This window comes from Orbicella faveolata, unplaced genomic scaffold (genome assembly GCF_042242905.1).
Source record: "Orbicella faveolata isolate gen_17 unplaced genomic scaffold, um_ofav_v1 contig_34, whole genome shotgun sequence".
NCBI classification, from domain to species: Eukaryota; Metazoa; Cnidaria; class Anthozoa; order Scleractinia; family Merulinidae; genus Orbicella; species Orbicella faveolata.
Genome location: NW_028301563.1, coordinates 15,694,219 through 15,715,839, shown reverse-complemented (window position 1 = coordinate 15,715,839; position 21,621 = coordinate 15,694,219). Strand labels below are relative to the sequence as shown.

The window sequence follows — 21,621 nt, the reverse complement described above, 5'->3', positions numbered from 1 at the left end:
GCTGAACTCGGGGCTACCGAGAACAACATGGGGCATGGAGTGTTTGTGGCAAAAATTCAACAAACTTCGATAAGCCAAATTTTTCTCAACTGATTCTGATAACTGAGTCACTAAAGTAAATAATGGTATGGGTACGAAAGTTATGCCAGAAGGCAGGTAGATACACTGATTTTTTCAAAAATGGCAATTTTGGGTTGTAATTTTGACATCAATTTTTGCCAAACTCTAGCCCAGGCTCCTCTCTGTACAATACCTCGAGGACAAAGTTACAGGTATGAAATGAAAGCTCTATTATAGTAAAGTTCATGGTCAAATTCATTTGGAAGCACAATTTACCTATTGGGTTTTATGGCACTTTCAAAATGTCCCCTGGAAGGCTGGGTTTTTGGTGTTCAAAGGGCAAAAAAATGACACCCCCCCCCCCTGAAACTCCAAAACTAAAAGTTAGAGAAGTTAGCCAAATTGGCTTTTGAAATATCTCATTGCACCCAACTTCTGTGCCAAGTTTCAGCCAAATCGGTTGATCACAACTTTTGGCCCCTGGAACACTTTCTGAGACAATGACACTTAAGATGTGAATGAAAAACAAGTGGATGTGGTTTCTATGGTAGGATCAATTGTATTTTAGGGGGGCGGAATGCACTACTGGGAATGTGAAGAGGTTGTGACCAGGTTCAAATCGTTTGCGTGTTGTATTGAAACCTAAATATTGCTGCAGAGTTCGTAATGAGTGTTCCGGGCGTGTCGTTAATTTCAGCATCCATTGATAAGTTTCAATGTCAAAAGCGAAAAGACTACGATTAATTTCGTCAATAGAACAAAAAGATATTATTCTGTGACGATTTTACAGCTATAATAGTTCTTGTTTACTACTGGAATGAGAAGATACGTTTTAATGAAACTAAATCTTTTCTCCTCAATGTTATCAGGGTTTTCGCTTATTCACATTAATAATCAACACGAATTGTAGTTGAAGAAAAAGGAAATTATTTTTGTTCAAGATAACTTAAGTGAGGTATATGAAGTCTTCAGCGTTTTATTGTATGAAACACAAGGACTCGGCTGGTAATTGAAAAATAAAGACTGACGTGTATGTTGCCGGTTTGTGATATTTAATCCGGTTTGCAGCGGAGTATGACAGTTATATAAATACATTGGGTTGTTTTAGAGTGCATAATGTTCAGTGTAATGGTGGCTAGTTATGAACGAGATGAGTTCATCAGTTAGTAGTATGCAAATGCAACGAGATATTTTTATTTTTAGTTACAAAGGTAACTTGATACTTTTGTTTTTCACAAGGAGTAAATTCAATTCGAGGTCACGAATCGTCGCTTCTAGTTCTTAGGACATGTTTTAGAAGAGACGAGATTATTTAGATTTGAAACAGTTCTAACGTTTACAATAGTAAGTGCAGCTAACGATTGTTTTGCTCTTGTTGCATGCAAATATAACGAGATATTTTTATTTTTTAGTTACAAAGGGTAATTTGACACTCTTGTTTTTCACAAGGGAGTAAATTAAATTAGAGCTGACGAATCGTCACCACTTGTTCCCACTAGATGTTTGCTATCTTTAGTTACAAGTGGTAACTTCACACTTTTGTTTTTCATGTGGGAGTAAATTCCAGTAGAGAGCTGACAAGTTATCGGCTATTGTCCCCAGGATATCTGATAGGATATCAGACTTTCAACGTGTCAAAGAGGTTTTTTTCTCTTTCTTTCTATTTTCGGTGAAGAAGTGTTGTTGCGTTGTCTTGCGTAAAAAGGGTAAACTTACGACTCGTATAAAATGCGAAAAGTCCTCTCAACTTGAGTACTTTTGAGGAAAATTCCTCTTGGGGGAGTTATGCATGTGCGCGTGTCACACCAATCACAGTGTGGGTTGTATCAAAGAACGAATCAAATTGCCTGCTAGAAAATTAGATGGTATCTACATTAATCTAGAGACGTGTCAGATTACTGTAGTTTGTTCAGTCAAACATTTTATGGCTTACTATTTAGTTATCTTACTATTACCGTTATTATTGTAACATCGTATGGACATCATAAATTCCCAGTTTCTTTCTTGCTGTACATCGCGACCAAAAAAACTTGTCAAATTAACCAAATCATTACTGTAAATAATGAATGCTCCTATCTCCGAGACTTTTAGTTCACAAAAAAATAACTCTTGCACGCCTTGCATGCCTATGATTCATTTAAGCAGCAGTAACAGTCATCTTTTTCCGGCAAACGATAAATGGTTTCATTTTTGAGTATTCTTTTTTGTAAAAAAAAAAACCTCTTAGTCGGCGCGTCGGGTATGTTATTGACGGGTCAATGGATGAGTGAGTGAGTGAGTGAGTAAGTGAGAGATGTATGTAGGTCACACCAATCAGATTGGGTCTACTATAAACAGCCAATCAAATTTTTTGTTGTAAAGGTAAATGGTATGTGAGAAAATTTGATCCCGACACAGTTTAGAACGGCCATATTTATTCTCCCATAAAAGAGGAGGAAGTATTCATATATTGGGCTTACCTTGACATTTTCTGTGGGTTAGGCTGAGGATTTTAGTTACGAACGAGATGAGCCTTGAGGTTTGAAACAGTTCGTGAGTTACAGTATGCAAATGCAACGAGATATTTTTATTTTTAATTACAAAGGTAACTTGATACTTTTGTTTTTCACAAGGAGTAAATTCAATTAGAGGTCACGAATCGTCGCTTCTTGTTCTTAAGACATGTTTTAAAGGAGACGAGACTATTTACATTTGAAACAGTTCGAACGTTTACAACAGTAAGTGCAGGTGACGATTGTTTTGTTCTTGTTGCATGCAAATATAACGAGATATTTTTATTTTTTAGTTGCAAAGGGTAATTTGACACTCTTGTTTTTCACAAGGGAGTAAATTCAATTAGAGCTGACGAATCGTCACCACTCTTTCCCACGAGATGTTTGCTATCTTTAGTTACAAATGCATATGGGAGTAAATTCAATTAGATAGCTGACAAGTTATCGGCTATTGTTCCCAGGATATTAAACAAAAAAAGCTTTCATTTCTGGACGGTTTTTACGTCTTTGCAGTAGCAGTTTATTTTTATTTCGTGGGCATTTTATGACATTCTGTTCAGTCCAATATTTTTAAAGATAAAAAGTATGAAAACTGTTCAAACGTTCTTTGAAGACTGCGTGGCACCAAGTTAAAGTGCAATTTAATTAAATCAGACTTTCAACGTGTCAGAGAGGTTTTTTTCTCTTTCTTTCTGTTTTCGGTTCAGTAGTGTTGTTGTGTCGAGGAAAAGGTTGTTGTTATTCATCGTGGTAGATGTAAAAATAAAGTGTATTATCGTTTGTCTCACGATGTAGTCACTTGAGATGTAGATCGCGATGTTTCGACTGCTTACTGCTAGTCTTCTTCAGGCGAGAAGGTCGACTGATTGCACGGTATCATTTATATCACAAAGGTCGGCTGTGGTTGGTGCATTTCGATCCTCCTATTGTTCCATTGTTCCGGCGAGTAGCTGTTCCCTCAGTGGTCCGCTGTTGTACCGTTCTCCTGTTGCTGTGTTTTTTGATCGTGGGCATCCATGCTTCAGGAATTTCAATTCCGCTACCCTGTTGATGTTATTAGGCTGAAGTCTTATGTGAATAGCTTCCTTGACCCTACGTGTGCACCAGTGAGGATCTCGATCAATAAACTTGACCTCATTCCAGATAGGTTAGTGGCCGGTCTCGTGAGTGTGTTCAGAAACGGCGGAGGTCTGGGCACCGGCGAGTCGTATATCCCTGTCGTGTTCTTTGATCCTCTCCTGCATAGATCTCCCTGTTTCCCCGATGTAGACTTTGCCGCACTCACAGGAAATCCTCTAGACAACATCATCTTGTTTAGCCGGGTTGACGGTGTCCTTTGGACGCACTAAGTGTGACCGAAGTGTCGTGTCGGACTTGAAGAGCGTGCGAATGCCTTGTTGTTCTAGGCAGCGGCGGAGAGACTCCGAAACTCTGTGGACATAAGGTAAAACGGCGGTGGATTTAAATTCCGCGACGGGCTTTCTTCTTGGGGTTGTTCGTGCCTTTGTGATACTCTGTACAAAAGAGGAGAGATATCCGTTAGAAACAAGTACAGATGACAGATGTTTCTTCTCTCCAACGATTACTGATGGTTTGGTCACGAGACGTTTAGCCCGGTTGTACAGACACTTCACAATACCGCGCTTTACTGACTGAGGGTGGTGTGAGTGCGGCAAAGTCTACATCGGGGAAACAGGGAGATCTATGCAGGAGAGGATCAAAGAACACGACAGGGATATACGACTCGCCGGTACCCAGACCTCCGCCGTTTCTGAACACACTCACGAGACCGGCCACTATCCTATCTGGAATGAGGTCAAGTTTATTGATCGAGATCCTCACTAGTACACACGTAGGGTCAAGGAAGCTATTCACATAAGACTTCAGCCTAATAACAGCAACAGGGATAGCGGAATTGAAATTCCTGAAGCACGAATGCCCACGATCAAAAAACACAGCAACAGGAGAACGGTACAACAGCGGACCACTGAGGGAACAGCTACTCGCCGGAACAATGGAACAATAGGAGGATCGAAATGCACCAACCACAGCCGACCTTTGTGATATAAATGATACCGTGCAATCAGTCGACCTTATCGCCTGAAGAAGACTAGCAGTAAGCAGTCGAAACGTCGCGATCTACATCTCACGTGACTACATCGTGAGACAAATGATAATACACTTTATTAGTGTTGTTGTGTTGAGTTGTGTAAAAAGGGTAAACTTACGACTCGTATAAAATGCGAAAAGGTCTCTTAACTTGAGTATTTTTGAGCAAAAATTCCTCTTGGGGGTTGGAAGGGCTATGTGATCGGTGAGTGAGGGAGTTATGCATGTGCACGTGTCACACCAATCACAGTGTGGGTTTTATCAAAGAACGAATCTAAGAAAAAAATAAGATGGTATCTACATTAATCTGGAGACGCGTCAGATTACTGTAGTTTGTTCAGTCAAACATTTTATGGCTTCCCATTTAGCTATCTTACCATTACCGATGTAACATCCTATGTACATTATAAATTCCCAGTTTCTTTCTTGCTGTACATCGCAACCAAAAAAACTTGTCAAATTAACCAAATCAATACTGTAAACAGCTCCATGCATGCTCCTATATATCTCCGAGACTTATGTTGTTGCCTATGTTTTTCCAAGATGGCACTGTAACGAATCCTGCAATCTGATTGGTTCTCAGCGCGGCCGGATTTTACTATCTCAGCCCTGGGTGTGTTGAAAAGGGCTTAAAAACGTGATATAGAGTTAAAAGTGGAAATCGTCTTGCCACTTGAACATGCAATGCCCTCAAAAAAGCCGGCTTCTAACCGTGAAGCCCACTTCGTTCTTGAATTTGCTCTTGAAGATAACAATAGTTTTAGTTCTCTCCGGGCGAATTTCCATGTTTAAGAGTAACCTTTAATTTGCCGTCTCCTTTAATTTCACTGCTTCTCTGGTACTCTTTTGATGTTTTCAAAGCTAAAGGCCTTGCAATATTCCTTTCCATCTATAATGAATCCCACCTCGTCTCTTTGAAACCCTGTCGCCGCATTCTTCAGCTTTGCAGATCTTCCAAAACCGGGACAAACTAGACAAAACTAAACCGTTTCCCTCCTGATGAAGACTTCATGATGGGTTTTTTAAAGTTACAATTAACTTCATCTCCTAAAAATTACTCCTATAATAATAAAATAATAAACTGCTAAGAAGTGTAACAAACTGGCGGGAAACCGATCAATGCTGCAAATTTACATTTCAAATTAGCTCAAATTATTTCCAAAAGCGCACGCTGGCTTTAATAATTTATTCATTACAAGGTCAGTTTGCCATCACCTTCGTGGAGTTCTTGCTCCCTTTATACTGCGAAACCTAGAGAGTTTTGCCATGCAAAGCTTATAAAAAAAGAAAGTTACGATGTAAGGAGAGACAAATACGCTTCCTAAACAAGAGGCGATATTTTGGACCGAAACAGCGACATGTTCAACCTGTACTGATGATTTAGCGAACACAGAAGCTGCACGTGTTTAATCCTGGAGGTTCAGTCCGACTTGCTCTGTCCTTCTTCTGCTGTGAAGTCTTCCGGTGGAATACTTTCGGGTTGGTGGCAACTTTTGTCATCACTGTCGTATAAGTTTGAACATTAGTTTTGTCAAGACTTTTTTCTATCTTTACCTTGAATATAGGCATAATCTTTTTTGTGTTTATGCTAAAAGTTATAAGCGCTCAATCACTGAAACGCTTGCGGGACATTTCATTTTCCTCGCGGCGAACATGATCTAAATTTCGTTTTACGACTAACCCTGGGCAACGTAAAATTTAAAGTCGAGGTCCACAGTGGGTATTTTGAATTCCTCCAACAAGTTCGCAGCCCTTATTATTTAAACCATAAATTCTAGAGTCGCAAGTGAACAATCAGTGTTTGATACAAGATATAATTTGCGTGCTCTTTATTTTGAGGCTCACTGTGTTTTAAGTTTTATTTATATTTCAATGTATTTTTGCACTTTAGGCCTGCTATGCAAGAGGATCGAAAGAAATGGCTGCGTTGTCACAACTGCTTATTTCTGATACATGTAGGTCTTCACTTGCTCCCTTGACCAAAGACGTGTCGAACAGGTAAACATAACTGTGTAGTTAGTTCAAATGTGTTGGTTTGTCGTGGTTTTAAAACTTTTGTTTGTCAGTGTTATTTCTGTTGTCTATAACAAATAGGGCACCACTGATTTTAGTCATTAGGCTTATTTTCCGTTTGTTTTTGTTTTTCCTTTTCAAGGCAAAACAAAGTTTGCAAAGGGCTTTTGATGTTATTTTATGATAGGTATTTCAAGAAATGTTTTTGTTTGTACTTGTCAGAGTATGGCTAGGTAACTCTTTTATAAGAATGCATACTGACGTAAACAAGAATCAAATCACGCTTCAACTTCACGTGAAACATGACAGTCTGTGAAACATGACAGGCACGTGAAACATGATAGCCTGTTTACGACGAAAACATATTCTCCCTGGTTAGATGGCTTCCCTCAATACAGATTCTTCCCCCTTCCCCACTGCCCCCGGCGTGAAAGCTTTTTAAACATTTCAATATAAATAGCAGCGAACTGTTTACACGAGAAGTGAGGTTGGTTCGAGAAGAGGGGCTCCCTGGTTGTAGGGTCACACGCTTGAAGGCAGGGTGACCTTTGGATGGCATGCAAACTACCTCCATGAAATCTTACTCCCCTGATTTTTGCTTCACCTACCAGGGACAAACTGGGACGCGTAGAAAATATGCGAGGCTGGGGTACGGGGGCAATTTTTCTTGTCTATTTTCGATATTATTGCTCCGTAAAAGATGCTAACTACGTTATTAAACAACAGTGATAAAGAACTATCCAGCAGCAATTTTTTATTGACTTGTTTTATTCTTCTGTAGTTCCACAATGCATACCAGTATCACGTCTGATCCATTATCACCATCGTCTTCACGGTAAGTTTACAAGCTTTTTTTACATTAATTAATAATGGTGATAGGACTGAGTGGAGTGATTAACAAAATCGGACTCCCGCTTCGCGGTCGTCCGATTTGTTAATCACGAGTATGATTACAGACTGAATTGGACGACGCGAAGCCCTGTTACCAATTAATCAAAACTATGACAAAATTCGAGAAACGAACAAACCATCGATTGAGCGCGGAACGATTAAACGTCGTTATGAATGCTGACAAACACAGCAGTCTACTCGACAAAGTGCACCGCAACAGCGCGCGCAAAATGACGCGTACTGTCCAATTACAAGCATGACGCCCACACTGTCCATTTAATGCTCAAATCGGGCTGCTGATAGTCAATCACGGTCGAGAATTTTGCTATAGTTTTGATTAACCTTATTATCTCGATGAAGCATTCCTCTCTATACAAGAAATTTCTGGTGAGAACCTAGGGTAAATTTGATTTGCATTCATTCTGGTTTCGTTGAGAGATCGAGTTTAAAGATCTTTATATATTTAAAATTTCATGATTCTGTGGGCCACTTGTTCAAAAAGGGGCACTTATTTAATCGGTGTAGGTGTTGAATCGAGGGAATACGGTTTATGTCATTACGAATCCTCTTCGATGCTAGCCTGCGTAGCAGCGCTTCCAAAAAAGCACGCGAAGGGAACGAAACTGAAAAGTTTTTTCTCACCCCAGGCGTGCTCTTTCGCTCGCCCGCTTTCTCGCTCGCTTGTTCCATCTCTTTGCCTGAAAAAGGAAAGGAAACGGCTGCTACACAGGCTACTTTGATGCGCTCTCGCCTGTTTGAATATATATATATATATATATATATATATATATATATATATATATTGCAAGGCACCAAAGTCAATCGAGTAACAAATTGTTATAATCATAGTATTGATATTGCAAGAATAAGGTATTGAGCACTTTTACAAAGATATAACTGAGGAAATGTAGAACTCAAGTGCATTGTGGCTATATCTTCTAATTTTTTTTTTTTTTTTTTGGTGGAGGGTGGGGAGGTTGGGATCTATTGCAAGATCAATAGGGAGTGGTAACTCCTTTTTTCACATTAAAATCATCAACAACCCTGAATGGTTTCGAGACTGTCGTGATCATATTTTAGCTCAATGTTAACTCAAAGATTTATTACGGAAACCAGCCTTTAAAGAACCCGAAAAAGTGTTATATTTTTTTTCAGGGAAATTAGATTTGTTCAGGCGTGAGATGCGATGCACATTTTACATTTTGGAAGGCACAAGAAAGAAAAACTCCTTTTCTCTTTTAACTTATATTTGACTCACACCTTTCAAAAATACTATGAAGTTTACAGATAAATCAAAAATCAAAGATGCGAAACCCATGCGACTTAGCCAGAATTTTTGTGGCAAAAAAATTATTCAACTCAGTTTATTTATCTTACTTAGGAGCCTATTTGCGCGCTGATCGTGCAAAATATCACGAGGCAGCAAAACGCATTGGAGGAGAGATGATTGGATTTGTAATGAGCTTGTCAGTTTTTGACATCGTATTTTCAAAAGGAGCTGGCTGCCAACCGGAGCCTTCCTTTTCATTTACACTGCTAAACAAAAACTACTGAAAAGGCGTTTCAATTTGCTAAAGATTTCCTGAAAAAAAAAAAAAAGTGCAAGGTTTTTGTAGAACGCAGTACGCCAAATGTACTCTTTGCTTTTGGTTAATTTCACTCAGGTTTGCTTTCGGTGAGCAGTTAGTTATTGGAAAGGACGGCATTATACTGTATTTGGCTTACTCGCCAGAAAGAGTTTTAATTTTGCATTTCGCATTTCAATGGTGTGAGTGATGTAGGTACAATCTCTTTTTTGTCGTGCAACTTTCGCTCATGTAAGGCTACTTTTCTCAATTAATTCATCGTTACGTATTACCATTCACCATGAATAAACGTTTTAGACCATAGTAAACTTAAAACTATTTTTCTGCATACTCGAATTGACACGGACAGAGCTTTAGTATGTACGCGGCAAGTTAAAATTACTGATCACTGAAGATTAGAATTTTGAGGAACTTACAGGACATGGTGTTTATTTTATCAAAAGAGCAATTTCAACTTCTACTGAGCTTTGACATTTTATGAACAAAATTTGTTACGAGTAATGGTATGATCGGAATGTAAACAAATCTTTAGCAAACGAAAGGGGATTCTCAGGGAAGACCAGCCAGACTGCTCGTTAACTAATAGTGAACGTGATAAAAAGCTGAAAATTAGTCGTCAATGAATAATAAAAGTTTCGCAGGTTTTCTTTCCTATAATGTTTTTTAACCCAACGAAGTAATGAAAAAAGTTTGCTGAAATATTTCGGTTCAAAAGAAATATGCAAAATGCTAAAGAATGGAGAATTTTGACGCAATATTATGATAATTAGCATGCGTGTTTATGTGGCAGAAACCCGCCAAATTCAAACTCGCAGAAAAGTTCAGACATTTTAATGATGACAGGGAAGGAAAGTTGAAAAAGCGTCAAGGGTTTAATTTGACAGTGGATATAGAATTTGCAAAAACACGATAATTTTACAAAGGTCCTGTTTTCACGTGCTAAACCAAAATTCAAATTAGGTGTCAAAGTTGATTTTAATTATTTTTGTTTTTCAAAACGTTTTCACCAACTACGGACAACATTAAGTCATGTGTAGAGTCTTTTGCTCTTCGCTTGCGGTAATTGTATTTGAGGCTTTTAAAGTTATTTTCAGTTTTTTTTAAAATTTATTTGTTCGTCTTTTTTTGTTTTGAATCTTATTCGTTTCATGCCTGATAGAGATAGGTGCCCAATCGCGAAGCCCTCGTTTGATTTCCAAATTATCTTGCTTTTTAGTTAACTTGTCTGTAATATGATCAACATCTCACTTTTTCTGGCAATATCAATACATCAGTCGGTTTACCAGTGCGGAGAATAACGAAGCTAATTTAACTAATGCAACAAAGAAGTAACAAAGTGTCGTTATCACACAACTTCCCTGCCTCCACGGAAAGGCCAAACTTCAGTTTGAAAGTTAATGACGAAAGTACCACAGATAGTAAATCAATTTCACATATGATTCCTGACAATCAATACAGATACAAAGCAAATTGCATTGTCGCATGCCAATTGTAAACAAGTTGAATTAATTTCCTCTGATTTTAACACGCACGTTTGCTCTCTTTCAGCGTGAATACTGATTGCTGAATGGTGTGGATCACAATCTAGGAGAGGAAAGACAAGAAGTCTTTACGAAGTCAGCTCGGGAGGACAGGGCAAGATAGTCAGAGATTAATACTAGAGGTAGTAACTGTAATTTAATGGCGGCTGGTAACAATCATTCCGCCTTCGAGACTCCTCGTTAAACGACAAAATTCAATCATCAGAAGTTTTCGCAAAACCATTGAACAAATTGAAATATCGAGGGACCAGAAATCATAAGTAAACAAGAACCAGGATTAGTTTTCATCAGGAACTAATTGTCTAGAACCTTGCAAAATCATTAACAAGTGCTTTAATCTAAATTTTGCAAACTCTGCAAATTAGCAAGGATTTCGGAAGGAATACAAATGCTACTCCTTCAGCAAGGGAGGTCAAGCTTCAGTTTAAAAGATTTGATAAATCTTAAGCGTTTTAGAGAAAGTTTCCTATGAATCAAACAATTTTTTATTTCTTAAATTAATCAAGAAACTCGTACAACTTGGGTAATAGACCTTGCAATCAAAACATGCAAAGCGTGTTTTGTTGATATAGTTTACTACGCTGTTTTTTGACAGCAGTAATTGTCTTTATGATCGTCTTATTTTTTTGCTCCAGGTTTTGCATTCACGACTTATTCATTTCTCTTAGTTGGAATTTCTAATTTGAAAAATAACGTTTTAAAACGCCAGTACTCATCAAAATTTTTTTCACATTTCGTCTTAGTTTTTTTTCTTTGTATTGATTAATCAAGAAAGTAGTTGTGATATCCACACTTAGTAATTTTAAGTGTTCTATGATCACTTGTACCTCGCCCATTGTAAACAACTTTACTTCTTATCGAAAGTGTTGTAATTAGTGAAGGATATTGAATAAACAATAAAAACTTTTACAACTACTATTGTTTCTTTTGTTTATTGTCTTCCATTGCATACAAATAAGTAAAAAAGTTTGCGCTTTTAAAAGGGGCCTGGAAACTAGTCGGAATGTAGGCTATCTCTTTTACTATTTTTTGACTATGTAGGGTTGCCAGAAAGAAAAAAAATTCTGCGATTTTGAACAGAGTCTAGCCAGAAAACAAACATATACTTTGAATTTTGATGGGACAAATCCGTTGCACAAGGCAAGATTTTTCCCGCCAAAAGACTTGGTACATTTTTGACTCAAAACCAGACACCATTCAAAAGCACAGACTTTTTTTTCTAGGGACAATTTTCCCGCCAAAAGACTTAGTTTTTTTTTTACGACTTTGTTTGGTTTCTTTTAAAAGCGCACTATTTAACCGAGAAAACCTTTCCCGCCAAAAGACTTAGTATATTTTTGACTCAAAACCAGACACCATTCAAATGCACAGACTTCCTTTCCTGAGGACAACTTTCCCGCCCAAAGACTTAGCTATTTTCCGACTTTGCATGTTTTGGTCCCCTTTAAAAGCGCAATAACCAAAAAATAATATCACGTAAAAGACTTACTAGTTTCTTTTTCTGGTCGCTTTAAAAGCGCAACATTTTAATCCCAAGACAATTTTCGCGCCAATGGACTTAAATGTTTTTACTTTTGTTCGCTTGTACAAAGCAAAATTTTATTTATTTTCCTCCTTTCTTGAGCTCCTCACGTTTTATTTCAACCTGAAAGAAAAAAGGTCAAAAAACATGTTAATGGTACAAGCTTCAGAGTAATTTGTACAGCTACAACAGACCAATTTCGATATATTAAAATTCAGCTTAACACAATAGACCTCAGCACGAGGCTCTGGGAAATAAACCCCACAAACTATGTAGTTATTCCCCAGAGCCTCGCACTGAGGTCTATTGTTTAAGGCTGAATTCTAATATATCGAAATTGTTCTATTCGAGTTCTGTTTCTATTTGCATCTAGCCATATGCTATTCAGTCCCAAGATTAAAATATCAATTCTCCTAACGAGTTCCATACATTCCTTTGATAAAAGTTATATATCAACACAATACAAGTATATTCTCTAAGATCATGCTTGCCCTCTGTATAAGGACTGGCCGCTATGTACACCTCTTTAATCAATCTTTACTAGTTGCCTTACTTTTCCTTTCATAATCATTGTTCTGAGAACTTGGTGATAAATGAAGACAATTTCTCTAAAAGAATTATTCACATACACTTGTACTGGTTGCCATTGTTACGTTAGCTGCATGAAACTGGTGACAGATAACCCCTTGATTAAAGATTTTTCTCCAAATGGATACTTTGTTGTTTGTAATCTGTGTGAAGTCTTTCCTTTCTCTTTTGGTGTATTTAATAAACTAGCATTTGACATTTCTGGTACATTAGCAAACTGGCTGTCCCTTTATTGTTTAAAAGGTGCTAGTTGAAGTCTAAACTCGAGTGCAACTACCTGACAGCAGAGAATCCAACAGTCTTGAAAAATAATCACGACTTTTAGAATGCCCTTTTATCAATAACAAACAAGAGAGAGTCATTTTTACGTGCAGGTAATTTTCAACAGTCTTATGTCAAAAGAATAAAAACTGATCAAATTATTTCGAGCAGAAAATATGGAACAGTTGTTTTCTTTCTTTTTAAGAATGGTGCCTACTAGATACAAAGGCCTTTGGCCTGAAATAGAGCTATGAAATAAAAAAAAACTGAACAAGTAGAATTAGTGGAAATAGAAGATTCCAACAAGGGCTATAAGCCTATGGGAATCCCAGAAGAAAAGTGAAAAAAACAAAAGTGGTGAACAAAAATGCTGACATCAAAACTGTTTCTAAAAAGAAGACCAAAAATTTTTCTTCACAGATTTCCTTAGAATTCGCCTTTACGTACACAAAACCAATAATGTTTATAAAAATCTTTAAAATGCATAGCAAGTGGTGACACAAAATCACCTTTCCTATGTAACTTTTAATAACAAAAAAATAATTGTAACAACAGCAACATTAATCTCTCTCTGTTTAGCAAAAAATACAGTCTACATAGCTCTTGCACACAACAAGTTAATCACATGTTCAGTAGGCTTAAAAGTTAAACTAGTTAGTTTCATCTTTTTGAAATCGTTTTTATAGTCTGTGACAATTTTCCTGTGACCTACCCAATAAATCAAAGACTTGCATCGCTCGCAATGATTGTGCAATTATTGTTAAGCACATGCACCATGCTATCTTCATGTAGAAGCTTACAGTTTGATTTCAGTGTAAATATATTCTAAGGATTAAGCAGCTACATATAGTTCTTCAGCAGTTAGTGGTTAGTGTAGTATAAATGAACCCCATAACAAGAACTAGAGTCAAAGACATTGTGCATTTGCACAGGCATTATAAACTGCTAGGTTACATGTTAGTTTTGGGTTGCCTGTGCTTATGAGCCTGCTATTGCAGTCAGCAGAACAGTTATGTACAGTGTAATACAAGTGAATATATGAAAGATCATATATTTGAACTGCAGAGAAAGATATGAAGACATGATTGATTATTGCAGTTATACACACAACTTAAGCAGTTGTGAAATTAGAGCCTGAAAAAAATTCAGGCTTTAATTTTAAAAACTGGTTAAGTTATGTGTATAACCGCGATGATCAATCATGCCTTCATATCTTTCTCCGCAGTTCAAATATATGACCTTTCATGTACTGGTATTCACTTGTATTCTTCACCATCTACGGGTATATTACGAACTCACAATGTGATCAGCTCCCAGATGGCTTGATAGCTCAGTTGGTAGAGCACTGCACTGGTATCACAGAGGTCATGGGTTTGAATCCCGTTCAGGCCTGAATTTTTTTCAGGCTTTAATTTACAACTGCTTAAGTTGTGTGTATAACTGCAATGATCCATCATGCCTTCATACAGTTATGTAACATATAAATTATGTATACTTTGTTAATAGCTCATTGCACTTGGCTGCCTTGTTTTCTTGTGCTGTACATTGGCATGAAATTAGCTGATTACAGCCTCAAGTTTAGCAGGCAATCGTTTTCTTCACTTCACAACAGTTTGCAATATGCCAGCTGCTATCCTGGTGTTCTTGGTTTTAGGACATTTTCATTAAACTTGATTTGGTCACAGAAAGAAAATGTTTTCTGACATTTCAGTTGTACACTTGGTAGCTTAGTTGATTCCACCAGTTTCAACCCTAGCAGATATGTGGCATGTAATCCATGCCTTGTGTGATGCGCAGAACATGTGGGCACTAACATAAGTAGGCACTGTCCTTAAAAACATTCAAGCTTTTGTAACCAGCTGTTTGTTAAAATCATAATAACCTTTGTATGCAGTTAACATTGTAAGAAACATTTATTAAGATTCTACATTTCTGACCAACAGCATTAACTCTAGAAGCGCCATACAGATCTATTCAAAATTACAAAATTATCTTGTGGAGAATGCAAAAGTCCATCTACAACTGGTTTTATATCAACTTCAAAACGTTTTAAAATTCTTCTCAGTAATGAGAGCCATACAGCTCTATCAAAACATGTGTACCTGAGTTCTGAGAATTTGATGGTGGATCAAGACAATATACTGTTTCCATTAACTGATGATTATCTTAGTTTATTCTTGTCACCTGCTTGCTGGATAATATTATTGGTATTGTAACCAGAAACTGGGTTTTGATCAGTTCTGGGTTAACCAGGGATAGGGAAAGGGACTGTGAGCTGACTTCAATGGTGTTTATAACTTTTTTAAAATCAATAAATAGAGTAAAAGCTGCCAAACATTGCAACTTAATCTGAAACTTATCTGAACAATTTGGTATGCAAGACATCTCAAAATACTTCAGTTATAGCATACAACTGTAGGTTAAATGTTATATTGTTGCAAACAGTGGTCATTAAAATTAATTAGAAAATTTTATTAGATCGTTCTCTCCTGTGAATTGGCTCATTGTCTGGGGCTTGGGTCTGACATGAACCTTGACTAGGCTTCAAATGGATATCATCATGAGAGATATTTTCTAATGACAAATTTAGGGCACCTATCACATCATTTCCTTTCTTAGCTTTTCCTCTGGTATGATGACTACAATAAATTATACCAAATCAATATTGAAAACAAACACCTAAATGGCTGTATAACAGCTCTTTCCAGAGCTAGTTAGAGGTTTCAAAAAATGATTGGGAAAGCAATTTTACATTCAAAGTGTAGCTCTTTCATCTAAAAATACCACATGAAAAATTTTTCTTGGTACACTGACTCTACTTTAGTCTTATTCCACCTTGAGTAAGCTTAAAGAAATACTCATTTATCCTGTACAAAAATAACAATGTGTCATCATGGTTGCTATGGTAAAATACTGGTGCTGATGAAACAATACTATTTTCAATTCACAAAAATCCAAGGCTCCCTTATGACGTACATGAAAAGTTTGGTTACGAAAAGCTATCCAGTTAGTCTGATTGGCATGACTGGTCATCATTCAAGAAAATACCTCAGTCCAAACTTTTTTTGAAGTTGTAACTGACTCAGCAATGACCACCTAACTTTGCTTTGAAATGACACAAATCTGCCCATCCCACCCTTACATTTCTCCCATTGGATGAAAAAGTAGTTCAAAAGTGCTTTTAACGCTTAATGTGCTGTGCACTGATGAGACATCCAGGATAATGTTGTTTTGTGCTATTGTGTAAACAAAACCATAATTTTTATTGCAAATTATTAGATTCAGATGAGCTCAAGTTTAGGGAGTGAGAGATGAGGACAAAGAAATCAAGGATAAGCATTATACTGTATTTATAGAAATAATAGAAATTCTACATGTAGATGTCCCCCATAGTGAATCTACTGAGCTTGAAATAACAATAAAACTGCCTTATTGACAAACTTTTTAATACTTCTGAAAAAACGTCCATGATCAAGTGAGCAAAAGCAATCTATCAACCAATTATAAATTAAGGCAGTGTAGCCAATTGTATTGCATGTTTGCCAGTATGTAGCCAGCCACAGAAAACTGCTAACAAAAAATACAGTCATGTCTACTGCTAACAAGGAAAACTGAACTCACCAAGCTATGACGCATAGAGTTTCTGTTCCATTCCTGCTGTTGTGACTTGTACCATCGATATAGTACTCTTCAGTAACATCAACCAAAAAATGCAGAAGCTCTTGAGAAAAACAAATAAAATAATTTGATAAATGCTCTTTTGCCTAGTATCAGAACAAAATGAAATCTGCACAGCACCAGAAATTATTCCCAGACCAGAAATGATCACCAAAATGAACCACAAATGATCTTGAACTGAAAATGATACCCAAATTGTGACCCACAAATGATCCTGGAAAAAAATAGGAATGACATGGAGTTTTTGTAAGCAATAAATAGTTGACTACTACATCCTGAGGAAGTGAGTGCTATCCACCTCCCAGCTTGCGAGGGTCATAAGCAAAATGGTTTCTTGGAGCTACCGCAAGCAAAGAAGAAATTTCAGCAGTCTATGCAGCTGTCCCTATTATTATTTCCCTGACTCATTTTAATTAAAATAATTCATCAATTGAAAACAAAGAAAATCACCACTGTTATAGAGGTTTGGATACCCGGTCTTAATTAGCATAGATTTTGATGATTTTGCTTGACTGTCTGTTTACACCTTAGTTTTTGTTTTGATTGAGAAGATATATCAAACACTCAAGACAGAATTTCATCCGCTATCCAAAAACCTCAAATTATGTCAAAAATACTCCGCTGCGTGTTGTATTTTCACATCGCTTCGTGATGAAACACTGTCTCTTGTGTTTAATATATTACATGACTTGACCAGTCAACTCCACCGTAGGGAATAATTATATATAAGCAAATTATCAATAAACCTCACTTCTAAATTGCTTTCATCCAACTGCAAGAATTATGTGAGAGCTCTCAAGTTGATTTGTTGCCAAAGAGTGAGATTTTTGACAGCATAGCCATCCATCGGTTGTGATGCTGTAGGCATCACCTTTCTAGGGGGTCTAGCAGCATGTCCCCTAGAAAATTTTGAAAAATTGAAGTAGCTACATGTAAGATGTGTTTTCTTTCATTCTGAGCAGCTCTGCACAAAAATTCCTACTGCAGGAAAGTGCTCAAAGCGAGCACAAAGCAAACAAGTAGTAGATTATGTGATAGTTTCAGCATGACAGCGCAAGAATGAATTCATTTGTGCGAGTCTCACACGCAATGCGTGAGACTTGAGAGCTCTGCTTAAAATGACTGATGACCTTTTGAACATTTTTGGTATATCACAGTTGATATAGAGGGAGAATTATTTAACTCCCTTTTGGGAGTTCTGGTTTTGAAGTCAAAGGGAACCAAAAATGGTGGCAAAGCTTTATGGACACGCAGAGCATCTTGGGTACCCTACTTTTTTGTGCCGACGTGTTTCAATGGGCACAAATGCGTAATGGAAACACAAGTCTATCAATGCCTATGTGTCAGGCCTTCCTCCATTCCTCTTCTCCTCCCCTAAACTATCCCCTAAGGAAGGCCTGGTGATACTCAGGCAGATTGTTCTAAGGAGCCCAATTCTTCTTGTTTTTCTGAGGATTCTTCCTTGTATTTGGCAGGGCTTGTAATTGAAAAAAGAATATATGAAGTTGCAACGTTATGACCTCTTCTGAAAAGTTAGTTGCAAGTTTGAAAATGTTAGTCCCAAACAAACAGAGTTTACTTATTAAAAATCAGATTTAATATTTAAAACGTAGACTTGCAAATAAGTTTCAAGGCTCCGCTTTCATTTTGTCAAGAGCTTTTATGCCATCTAGCATCATTTGCTGTCCAAATCAGGGATCATTTTACAGTTTGAGATCACTCCATGTAATTTTGCCCTCTAATTTGGAAGTTATTAATTTTCTGCTCTGAGATCATTTCCAGATAGGGATCCTTTCTGGTGCCAAGTTTTGGAGATATCTGGAATGTTTCCCACCAAATATAAATAATTACTGTGCTTCAAATAAGGTTAAAAGTTTGCACGCCAACCAAAACGGTCCACATTGCCTACTATATTATGCTCCTACAGCATGGGGAAAACAATAATAGTACTCTCTCCCCCCTGCCCCCCCCCCCCCGCCAACCCCTGGATGGGAGACTCTTACAGTCTATCACAGGTTATGCCCCAAGTGAGTATTCTGTCTGGCGGCCCCTGCAATTTGCTGGTACACAAATATACTTTTGGTTGGACAGAGGCACTGTGAGAGTAAAATGACTTTATTGTTCACTTTGCAAGAACTGTGCACAATGGGTGATCAAACTGGTTTGGACTAACAGGCCACTACTAGGGCTCCATACATGCATGTTTTCTATCAAGTTACAAGACTTGCATACTGGAAGCACCCTTAAGCCTGAAGCATCTTTCTTTCAGCTCACCCATTTTAGGGAACTTCTTAAGCAAGTGGCTCTCTCATGGTTTAATACTTTGGAATGTTGGATCCTCAGTTCTGAGCAATACATCACACTGATAAAAGAAAAAGCACATCACAACTTACCTTTGTGCTATGGTGAATGAAGTTGTTCCATTGTCAGTGAAATCTCCCAGAAACTATTTAAGAAAGGAAATAAATAAATAAATAAATAAGTACTTTTCATAAATACATGATAATTCTGCTCACAAATCAAGGAGTAGAAAGGTAAAGGTCAAATAAGAAACATTTTACAGTGATGTCATGTTTTGAAGCACATCCTTACCTAGCACTGACAAAGCATGCACACTAATGGAAACAAAACTACATAAATTTATGGATAAAACTCTTTATACTGTACTTAGAGGAATAAACTTTGCCCTTACCTACTTTGCCCTGAAAGTAAAAAATTTCCAATATTATTGTTGCACTGTTTGTCAAGTAGTTAAAAAGCTGCTGGGAAACTCAAAATGAATAAACAAACATTGTATCAATAAATCACATATTAAATATGGATCGTACTGGCAAAGAAATCAATTCAATGTCTAAATTTGGGAAATGGTCCAGATTATGCTTGATGATGAAACACTGAATCAGAATTTACATATTAACCCATTGACTCCCATGCTGCCCGTAATCGGCCGTGACAAAAATTGGGCTTTGTTCCACCTCTTACGTCATCATGTTTGACCAAAATTGGCATCATCTATACTCAAGTTCTGCAGGAGGAAAAGATCTTTCCAGTGATACCCAGATAAAAGTGATTGACTCAATGGAGCCTGAAATATGCACAAAAATGCTCAGAAATTTGAGCGAAAAAACTCAGAGCAAAATTTCCTGCGACTGCACGTGGCTACTCCAAATGAAAAGCCAAAAGACATAGGTTACTTTCTTATCTCAACATTTATTTCGCCCATGCCCAATTGAAAATGTCATAAAATGCGATGCTAGTGGAAGGAAAGGCATGCTGTCATGTTGCAAATGCCTTTTTGAGTAGATTGGAGCTAATTTGGCCCATGTCCAGCCCGAAAATCTCCAAAATCTCCAAAAAATGCATTTTTGACAAAAAGCTGCGGGAGCCGGTGGGTTAAGTAACAAAATATAAGCTTATGTTTTGATTCATATATCAGAAATTAACAAATTGACTTCAGTTTTTCATGCATCTGTCATGAATTTTGTTGTGACATTGTCAAAGTAGCTGTGGATCTACTTTGACAATGTTATGATGAGATTCATAGTCAATAATAATAATAATAATAATAATAATAATAATAATAATAATAATAGTAATAGTAATAGTAATAGTAATAGTAATAGTAATAGTAATAATAATAATAATAATAATAATAATAATGATAATAATAACAGACCAGATGCATGAAAATCTGACGTCAATTTGTTTTTTACAATAAATTATAAATTCATGTGTCCGTCCGCTTATTGACAATGAAAATAGCCAATGAGCAAGCAAGAATTTCTGCAGTTATGGAAGGATAAAAGCATGTTTCAAAATTATTTCGTTCTCAGCAACTATAATCAGTGATTTCAGCTTAAAATGAAGCTTAAATTTAAAAGCTTGCTGATTCAAAAACGCCCAGATCATAAATATTCACAGATCTTCACAAGGCGATTAGTCCAACATGGCTGCTCAAATGTTTTTATAAATTCAGCATTGCCATCTGCATCTTATATATGTTTGAGAGTCCAAAACGTTTCTTAAACTCACAAAGAACTATACAGCACCGTCAAAATAAAACAGATATAACTTTTGCAGTCCATTACCTTGTAAAGAAGCGAACCACGGACATCAGCATGGCTGATTCAATTTTCTTGGTGTGCTTAAATTCTCAACTTAAATCCATCTTGTTGACTACATTTGACTTAAGTTGCGAAGAAATTCCGTTTCTGACCATCATGTACTTCGCATGTTAGTGCAAATTTCCAGTTCCGTATTCAGCAGTTCGAGGCGCTTTCCCTTGTCAACGACCAAGGGACCCGACGCAGAAGCTGTTCCACAAGCGGTGTTGACAAAATGCAAATTTTCCCGCTTCCCCAGCTCATGAATGAAGAATAGGTACGCAATGCATACATGCGTTCATTGCGAGCAGTCTGGAATACTTAGAGTGGAAACTAATACGGCCACTCAAACCAGTTATTTTCGTATTTCCATGGTTAATATTGCATGAACTGATTAAATCTTCAATCTTTCTTTTTAATTATACCTGCATTTTGGGAGCTTCTTAAAGAACAGTTGTTTAGATGTGTAATAGTAATATATCTGTTAAGATGTCACTCTATTAAGACCAATCAAAAATTTGACACTACCCGGCCGTTTAATAAAACGGCCACCCTGTTAAAACGGCTATATTTTCATGGCTTGTTGGTGACTGTATTAACGGAGTTCCACTGTATATTCATACTTCTAAAACAACAATCTATGTTGATGTTTAAACTGTCTCTTGAAGTACACGCTTAGTTTATCCTTTATTACTAATTAGCGTTTCGTAAACACACAATTAACCGTTTACGTCTCAGGCCATAGCCCATAGCTGCTCTTGGAAATTTTCGTGTTCT

At 37.1% G+C, this 21,621-nt stretch overlaps 2 long non-coding RNA genes across 3 annotated transcripts; one reads left to right on the top strand and one right to left on the bottom strand.

The window, feature by feature from the left end:
* The first annotated feature begins 6,841 nt into the window (after positions 1-6,841).
* LOC149105011 (uncharacterized) lies at positions 6,842-11,624 on the top strand. The gene is made up of 2 exons (XR_016201597.1): positions 6,842-7,509; positions 10,700-11,624. It is a non-coding gene; the product is annotated as an uncharacterized LOC149105011 (long non-coding RNA).
* On the bottom strand, positions 11,609-21,095 carry LOC149105010 (uncharacterized). 2 transcript variants are annotated; one of them, XR_016201595.1, is made up of 5 exons: positions 20,830-21,095; positions 19,434-19,503; positions 19,135-19,187; positions 16,685-16,784; positions 11,609-12,337 (listed from the first exon to the last, which is right to left on the bottom strand). It is a non-coding gene; the product is annotated as an uncharacterized LOC149105010 (long non-coding RNA). The 2 variants fall into 2 exon arrangements; XR_016201596.1 differs by lacking the exon at positions 19,434-19,503.
* Positions 21,096-21,621: the final 526 nt, after the last annotated feature.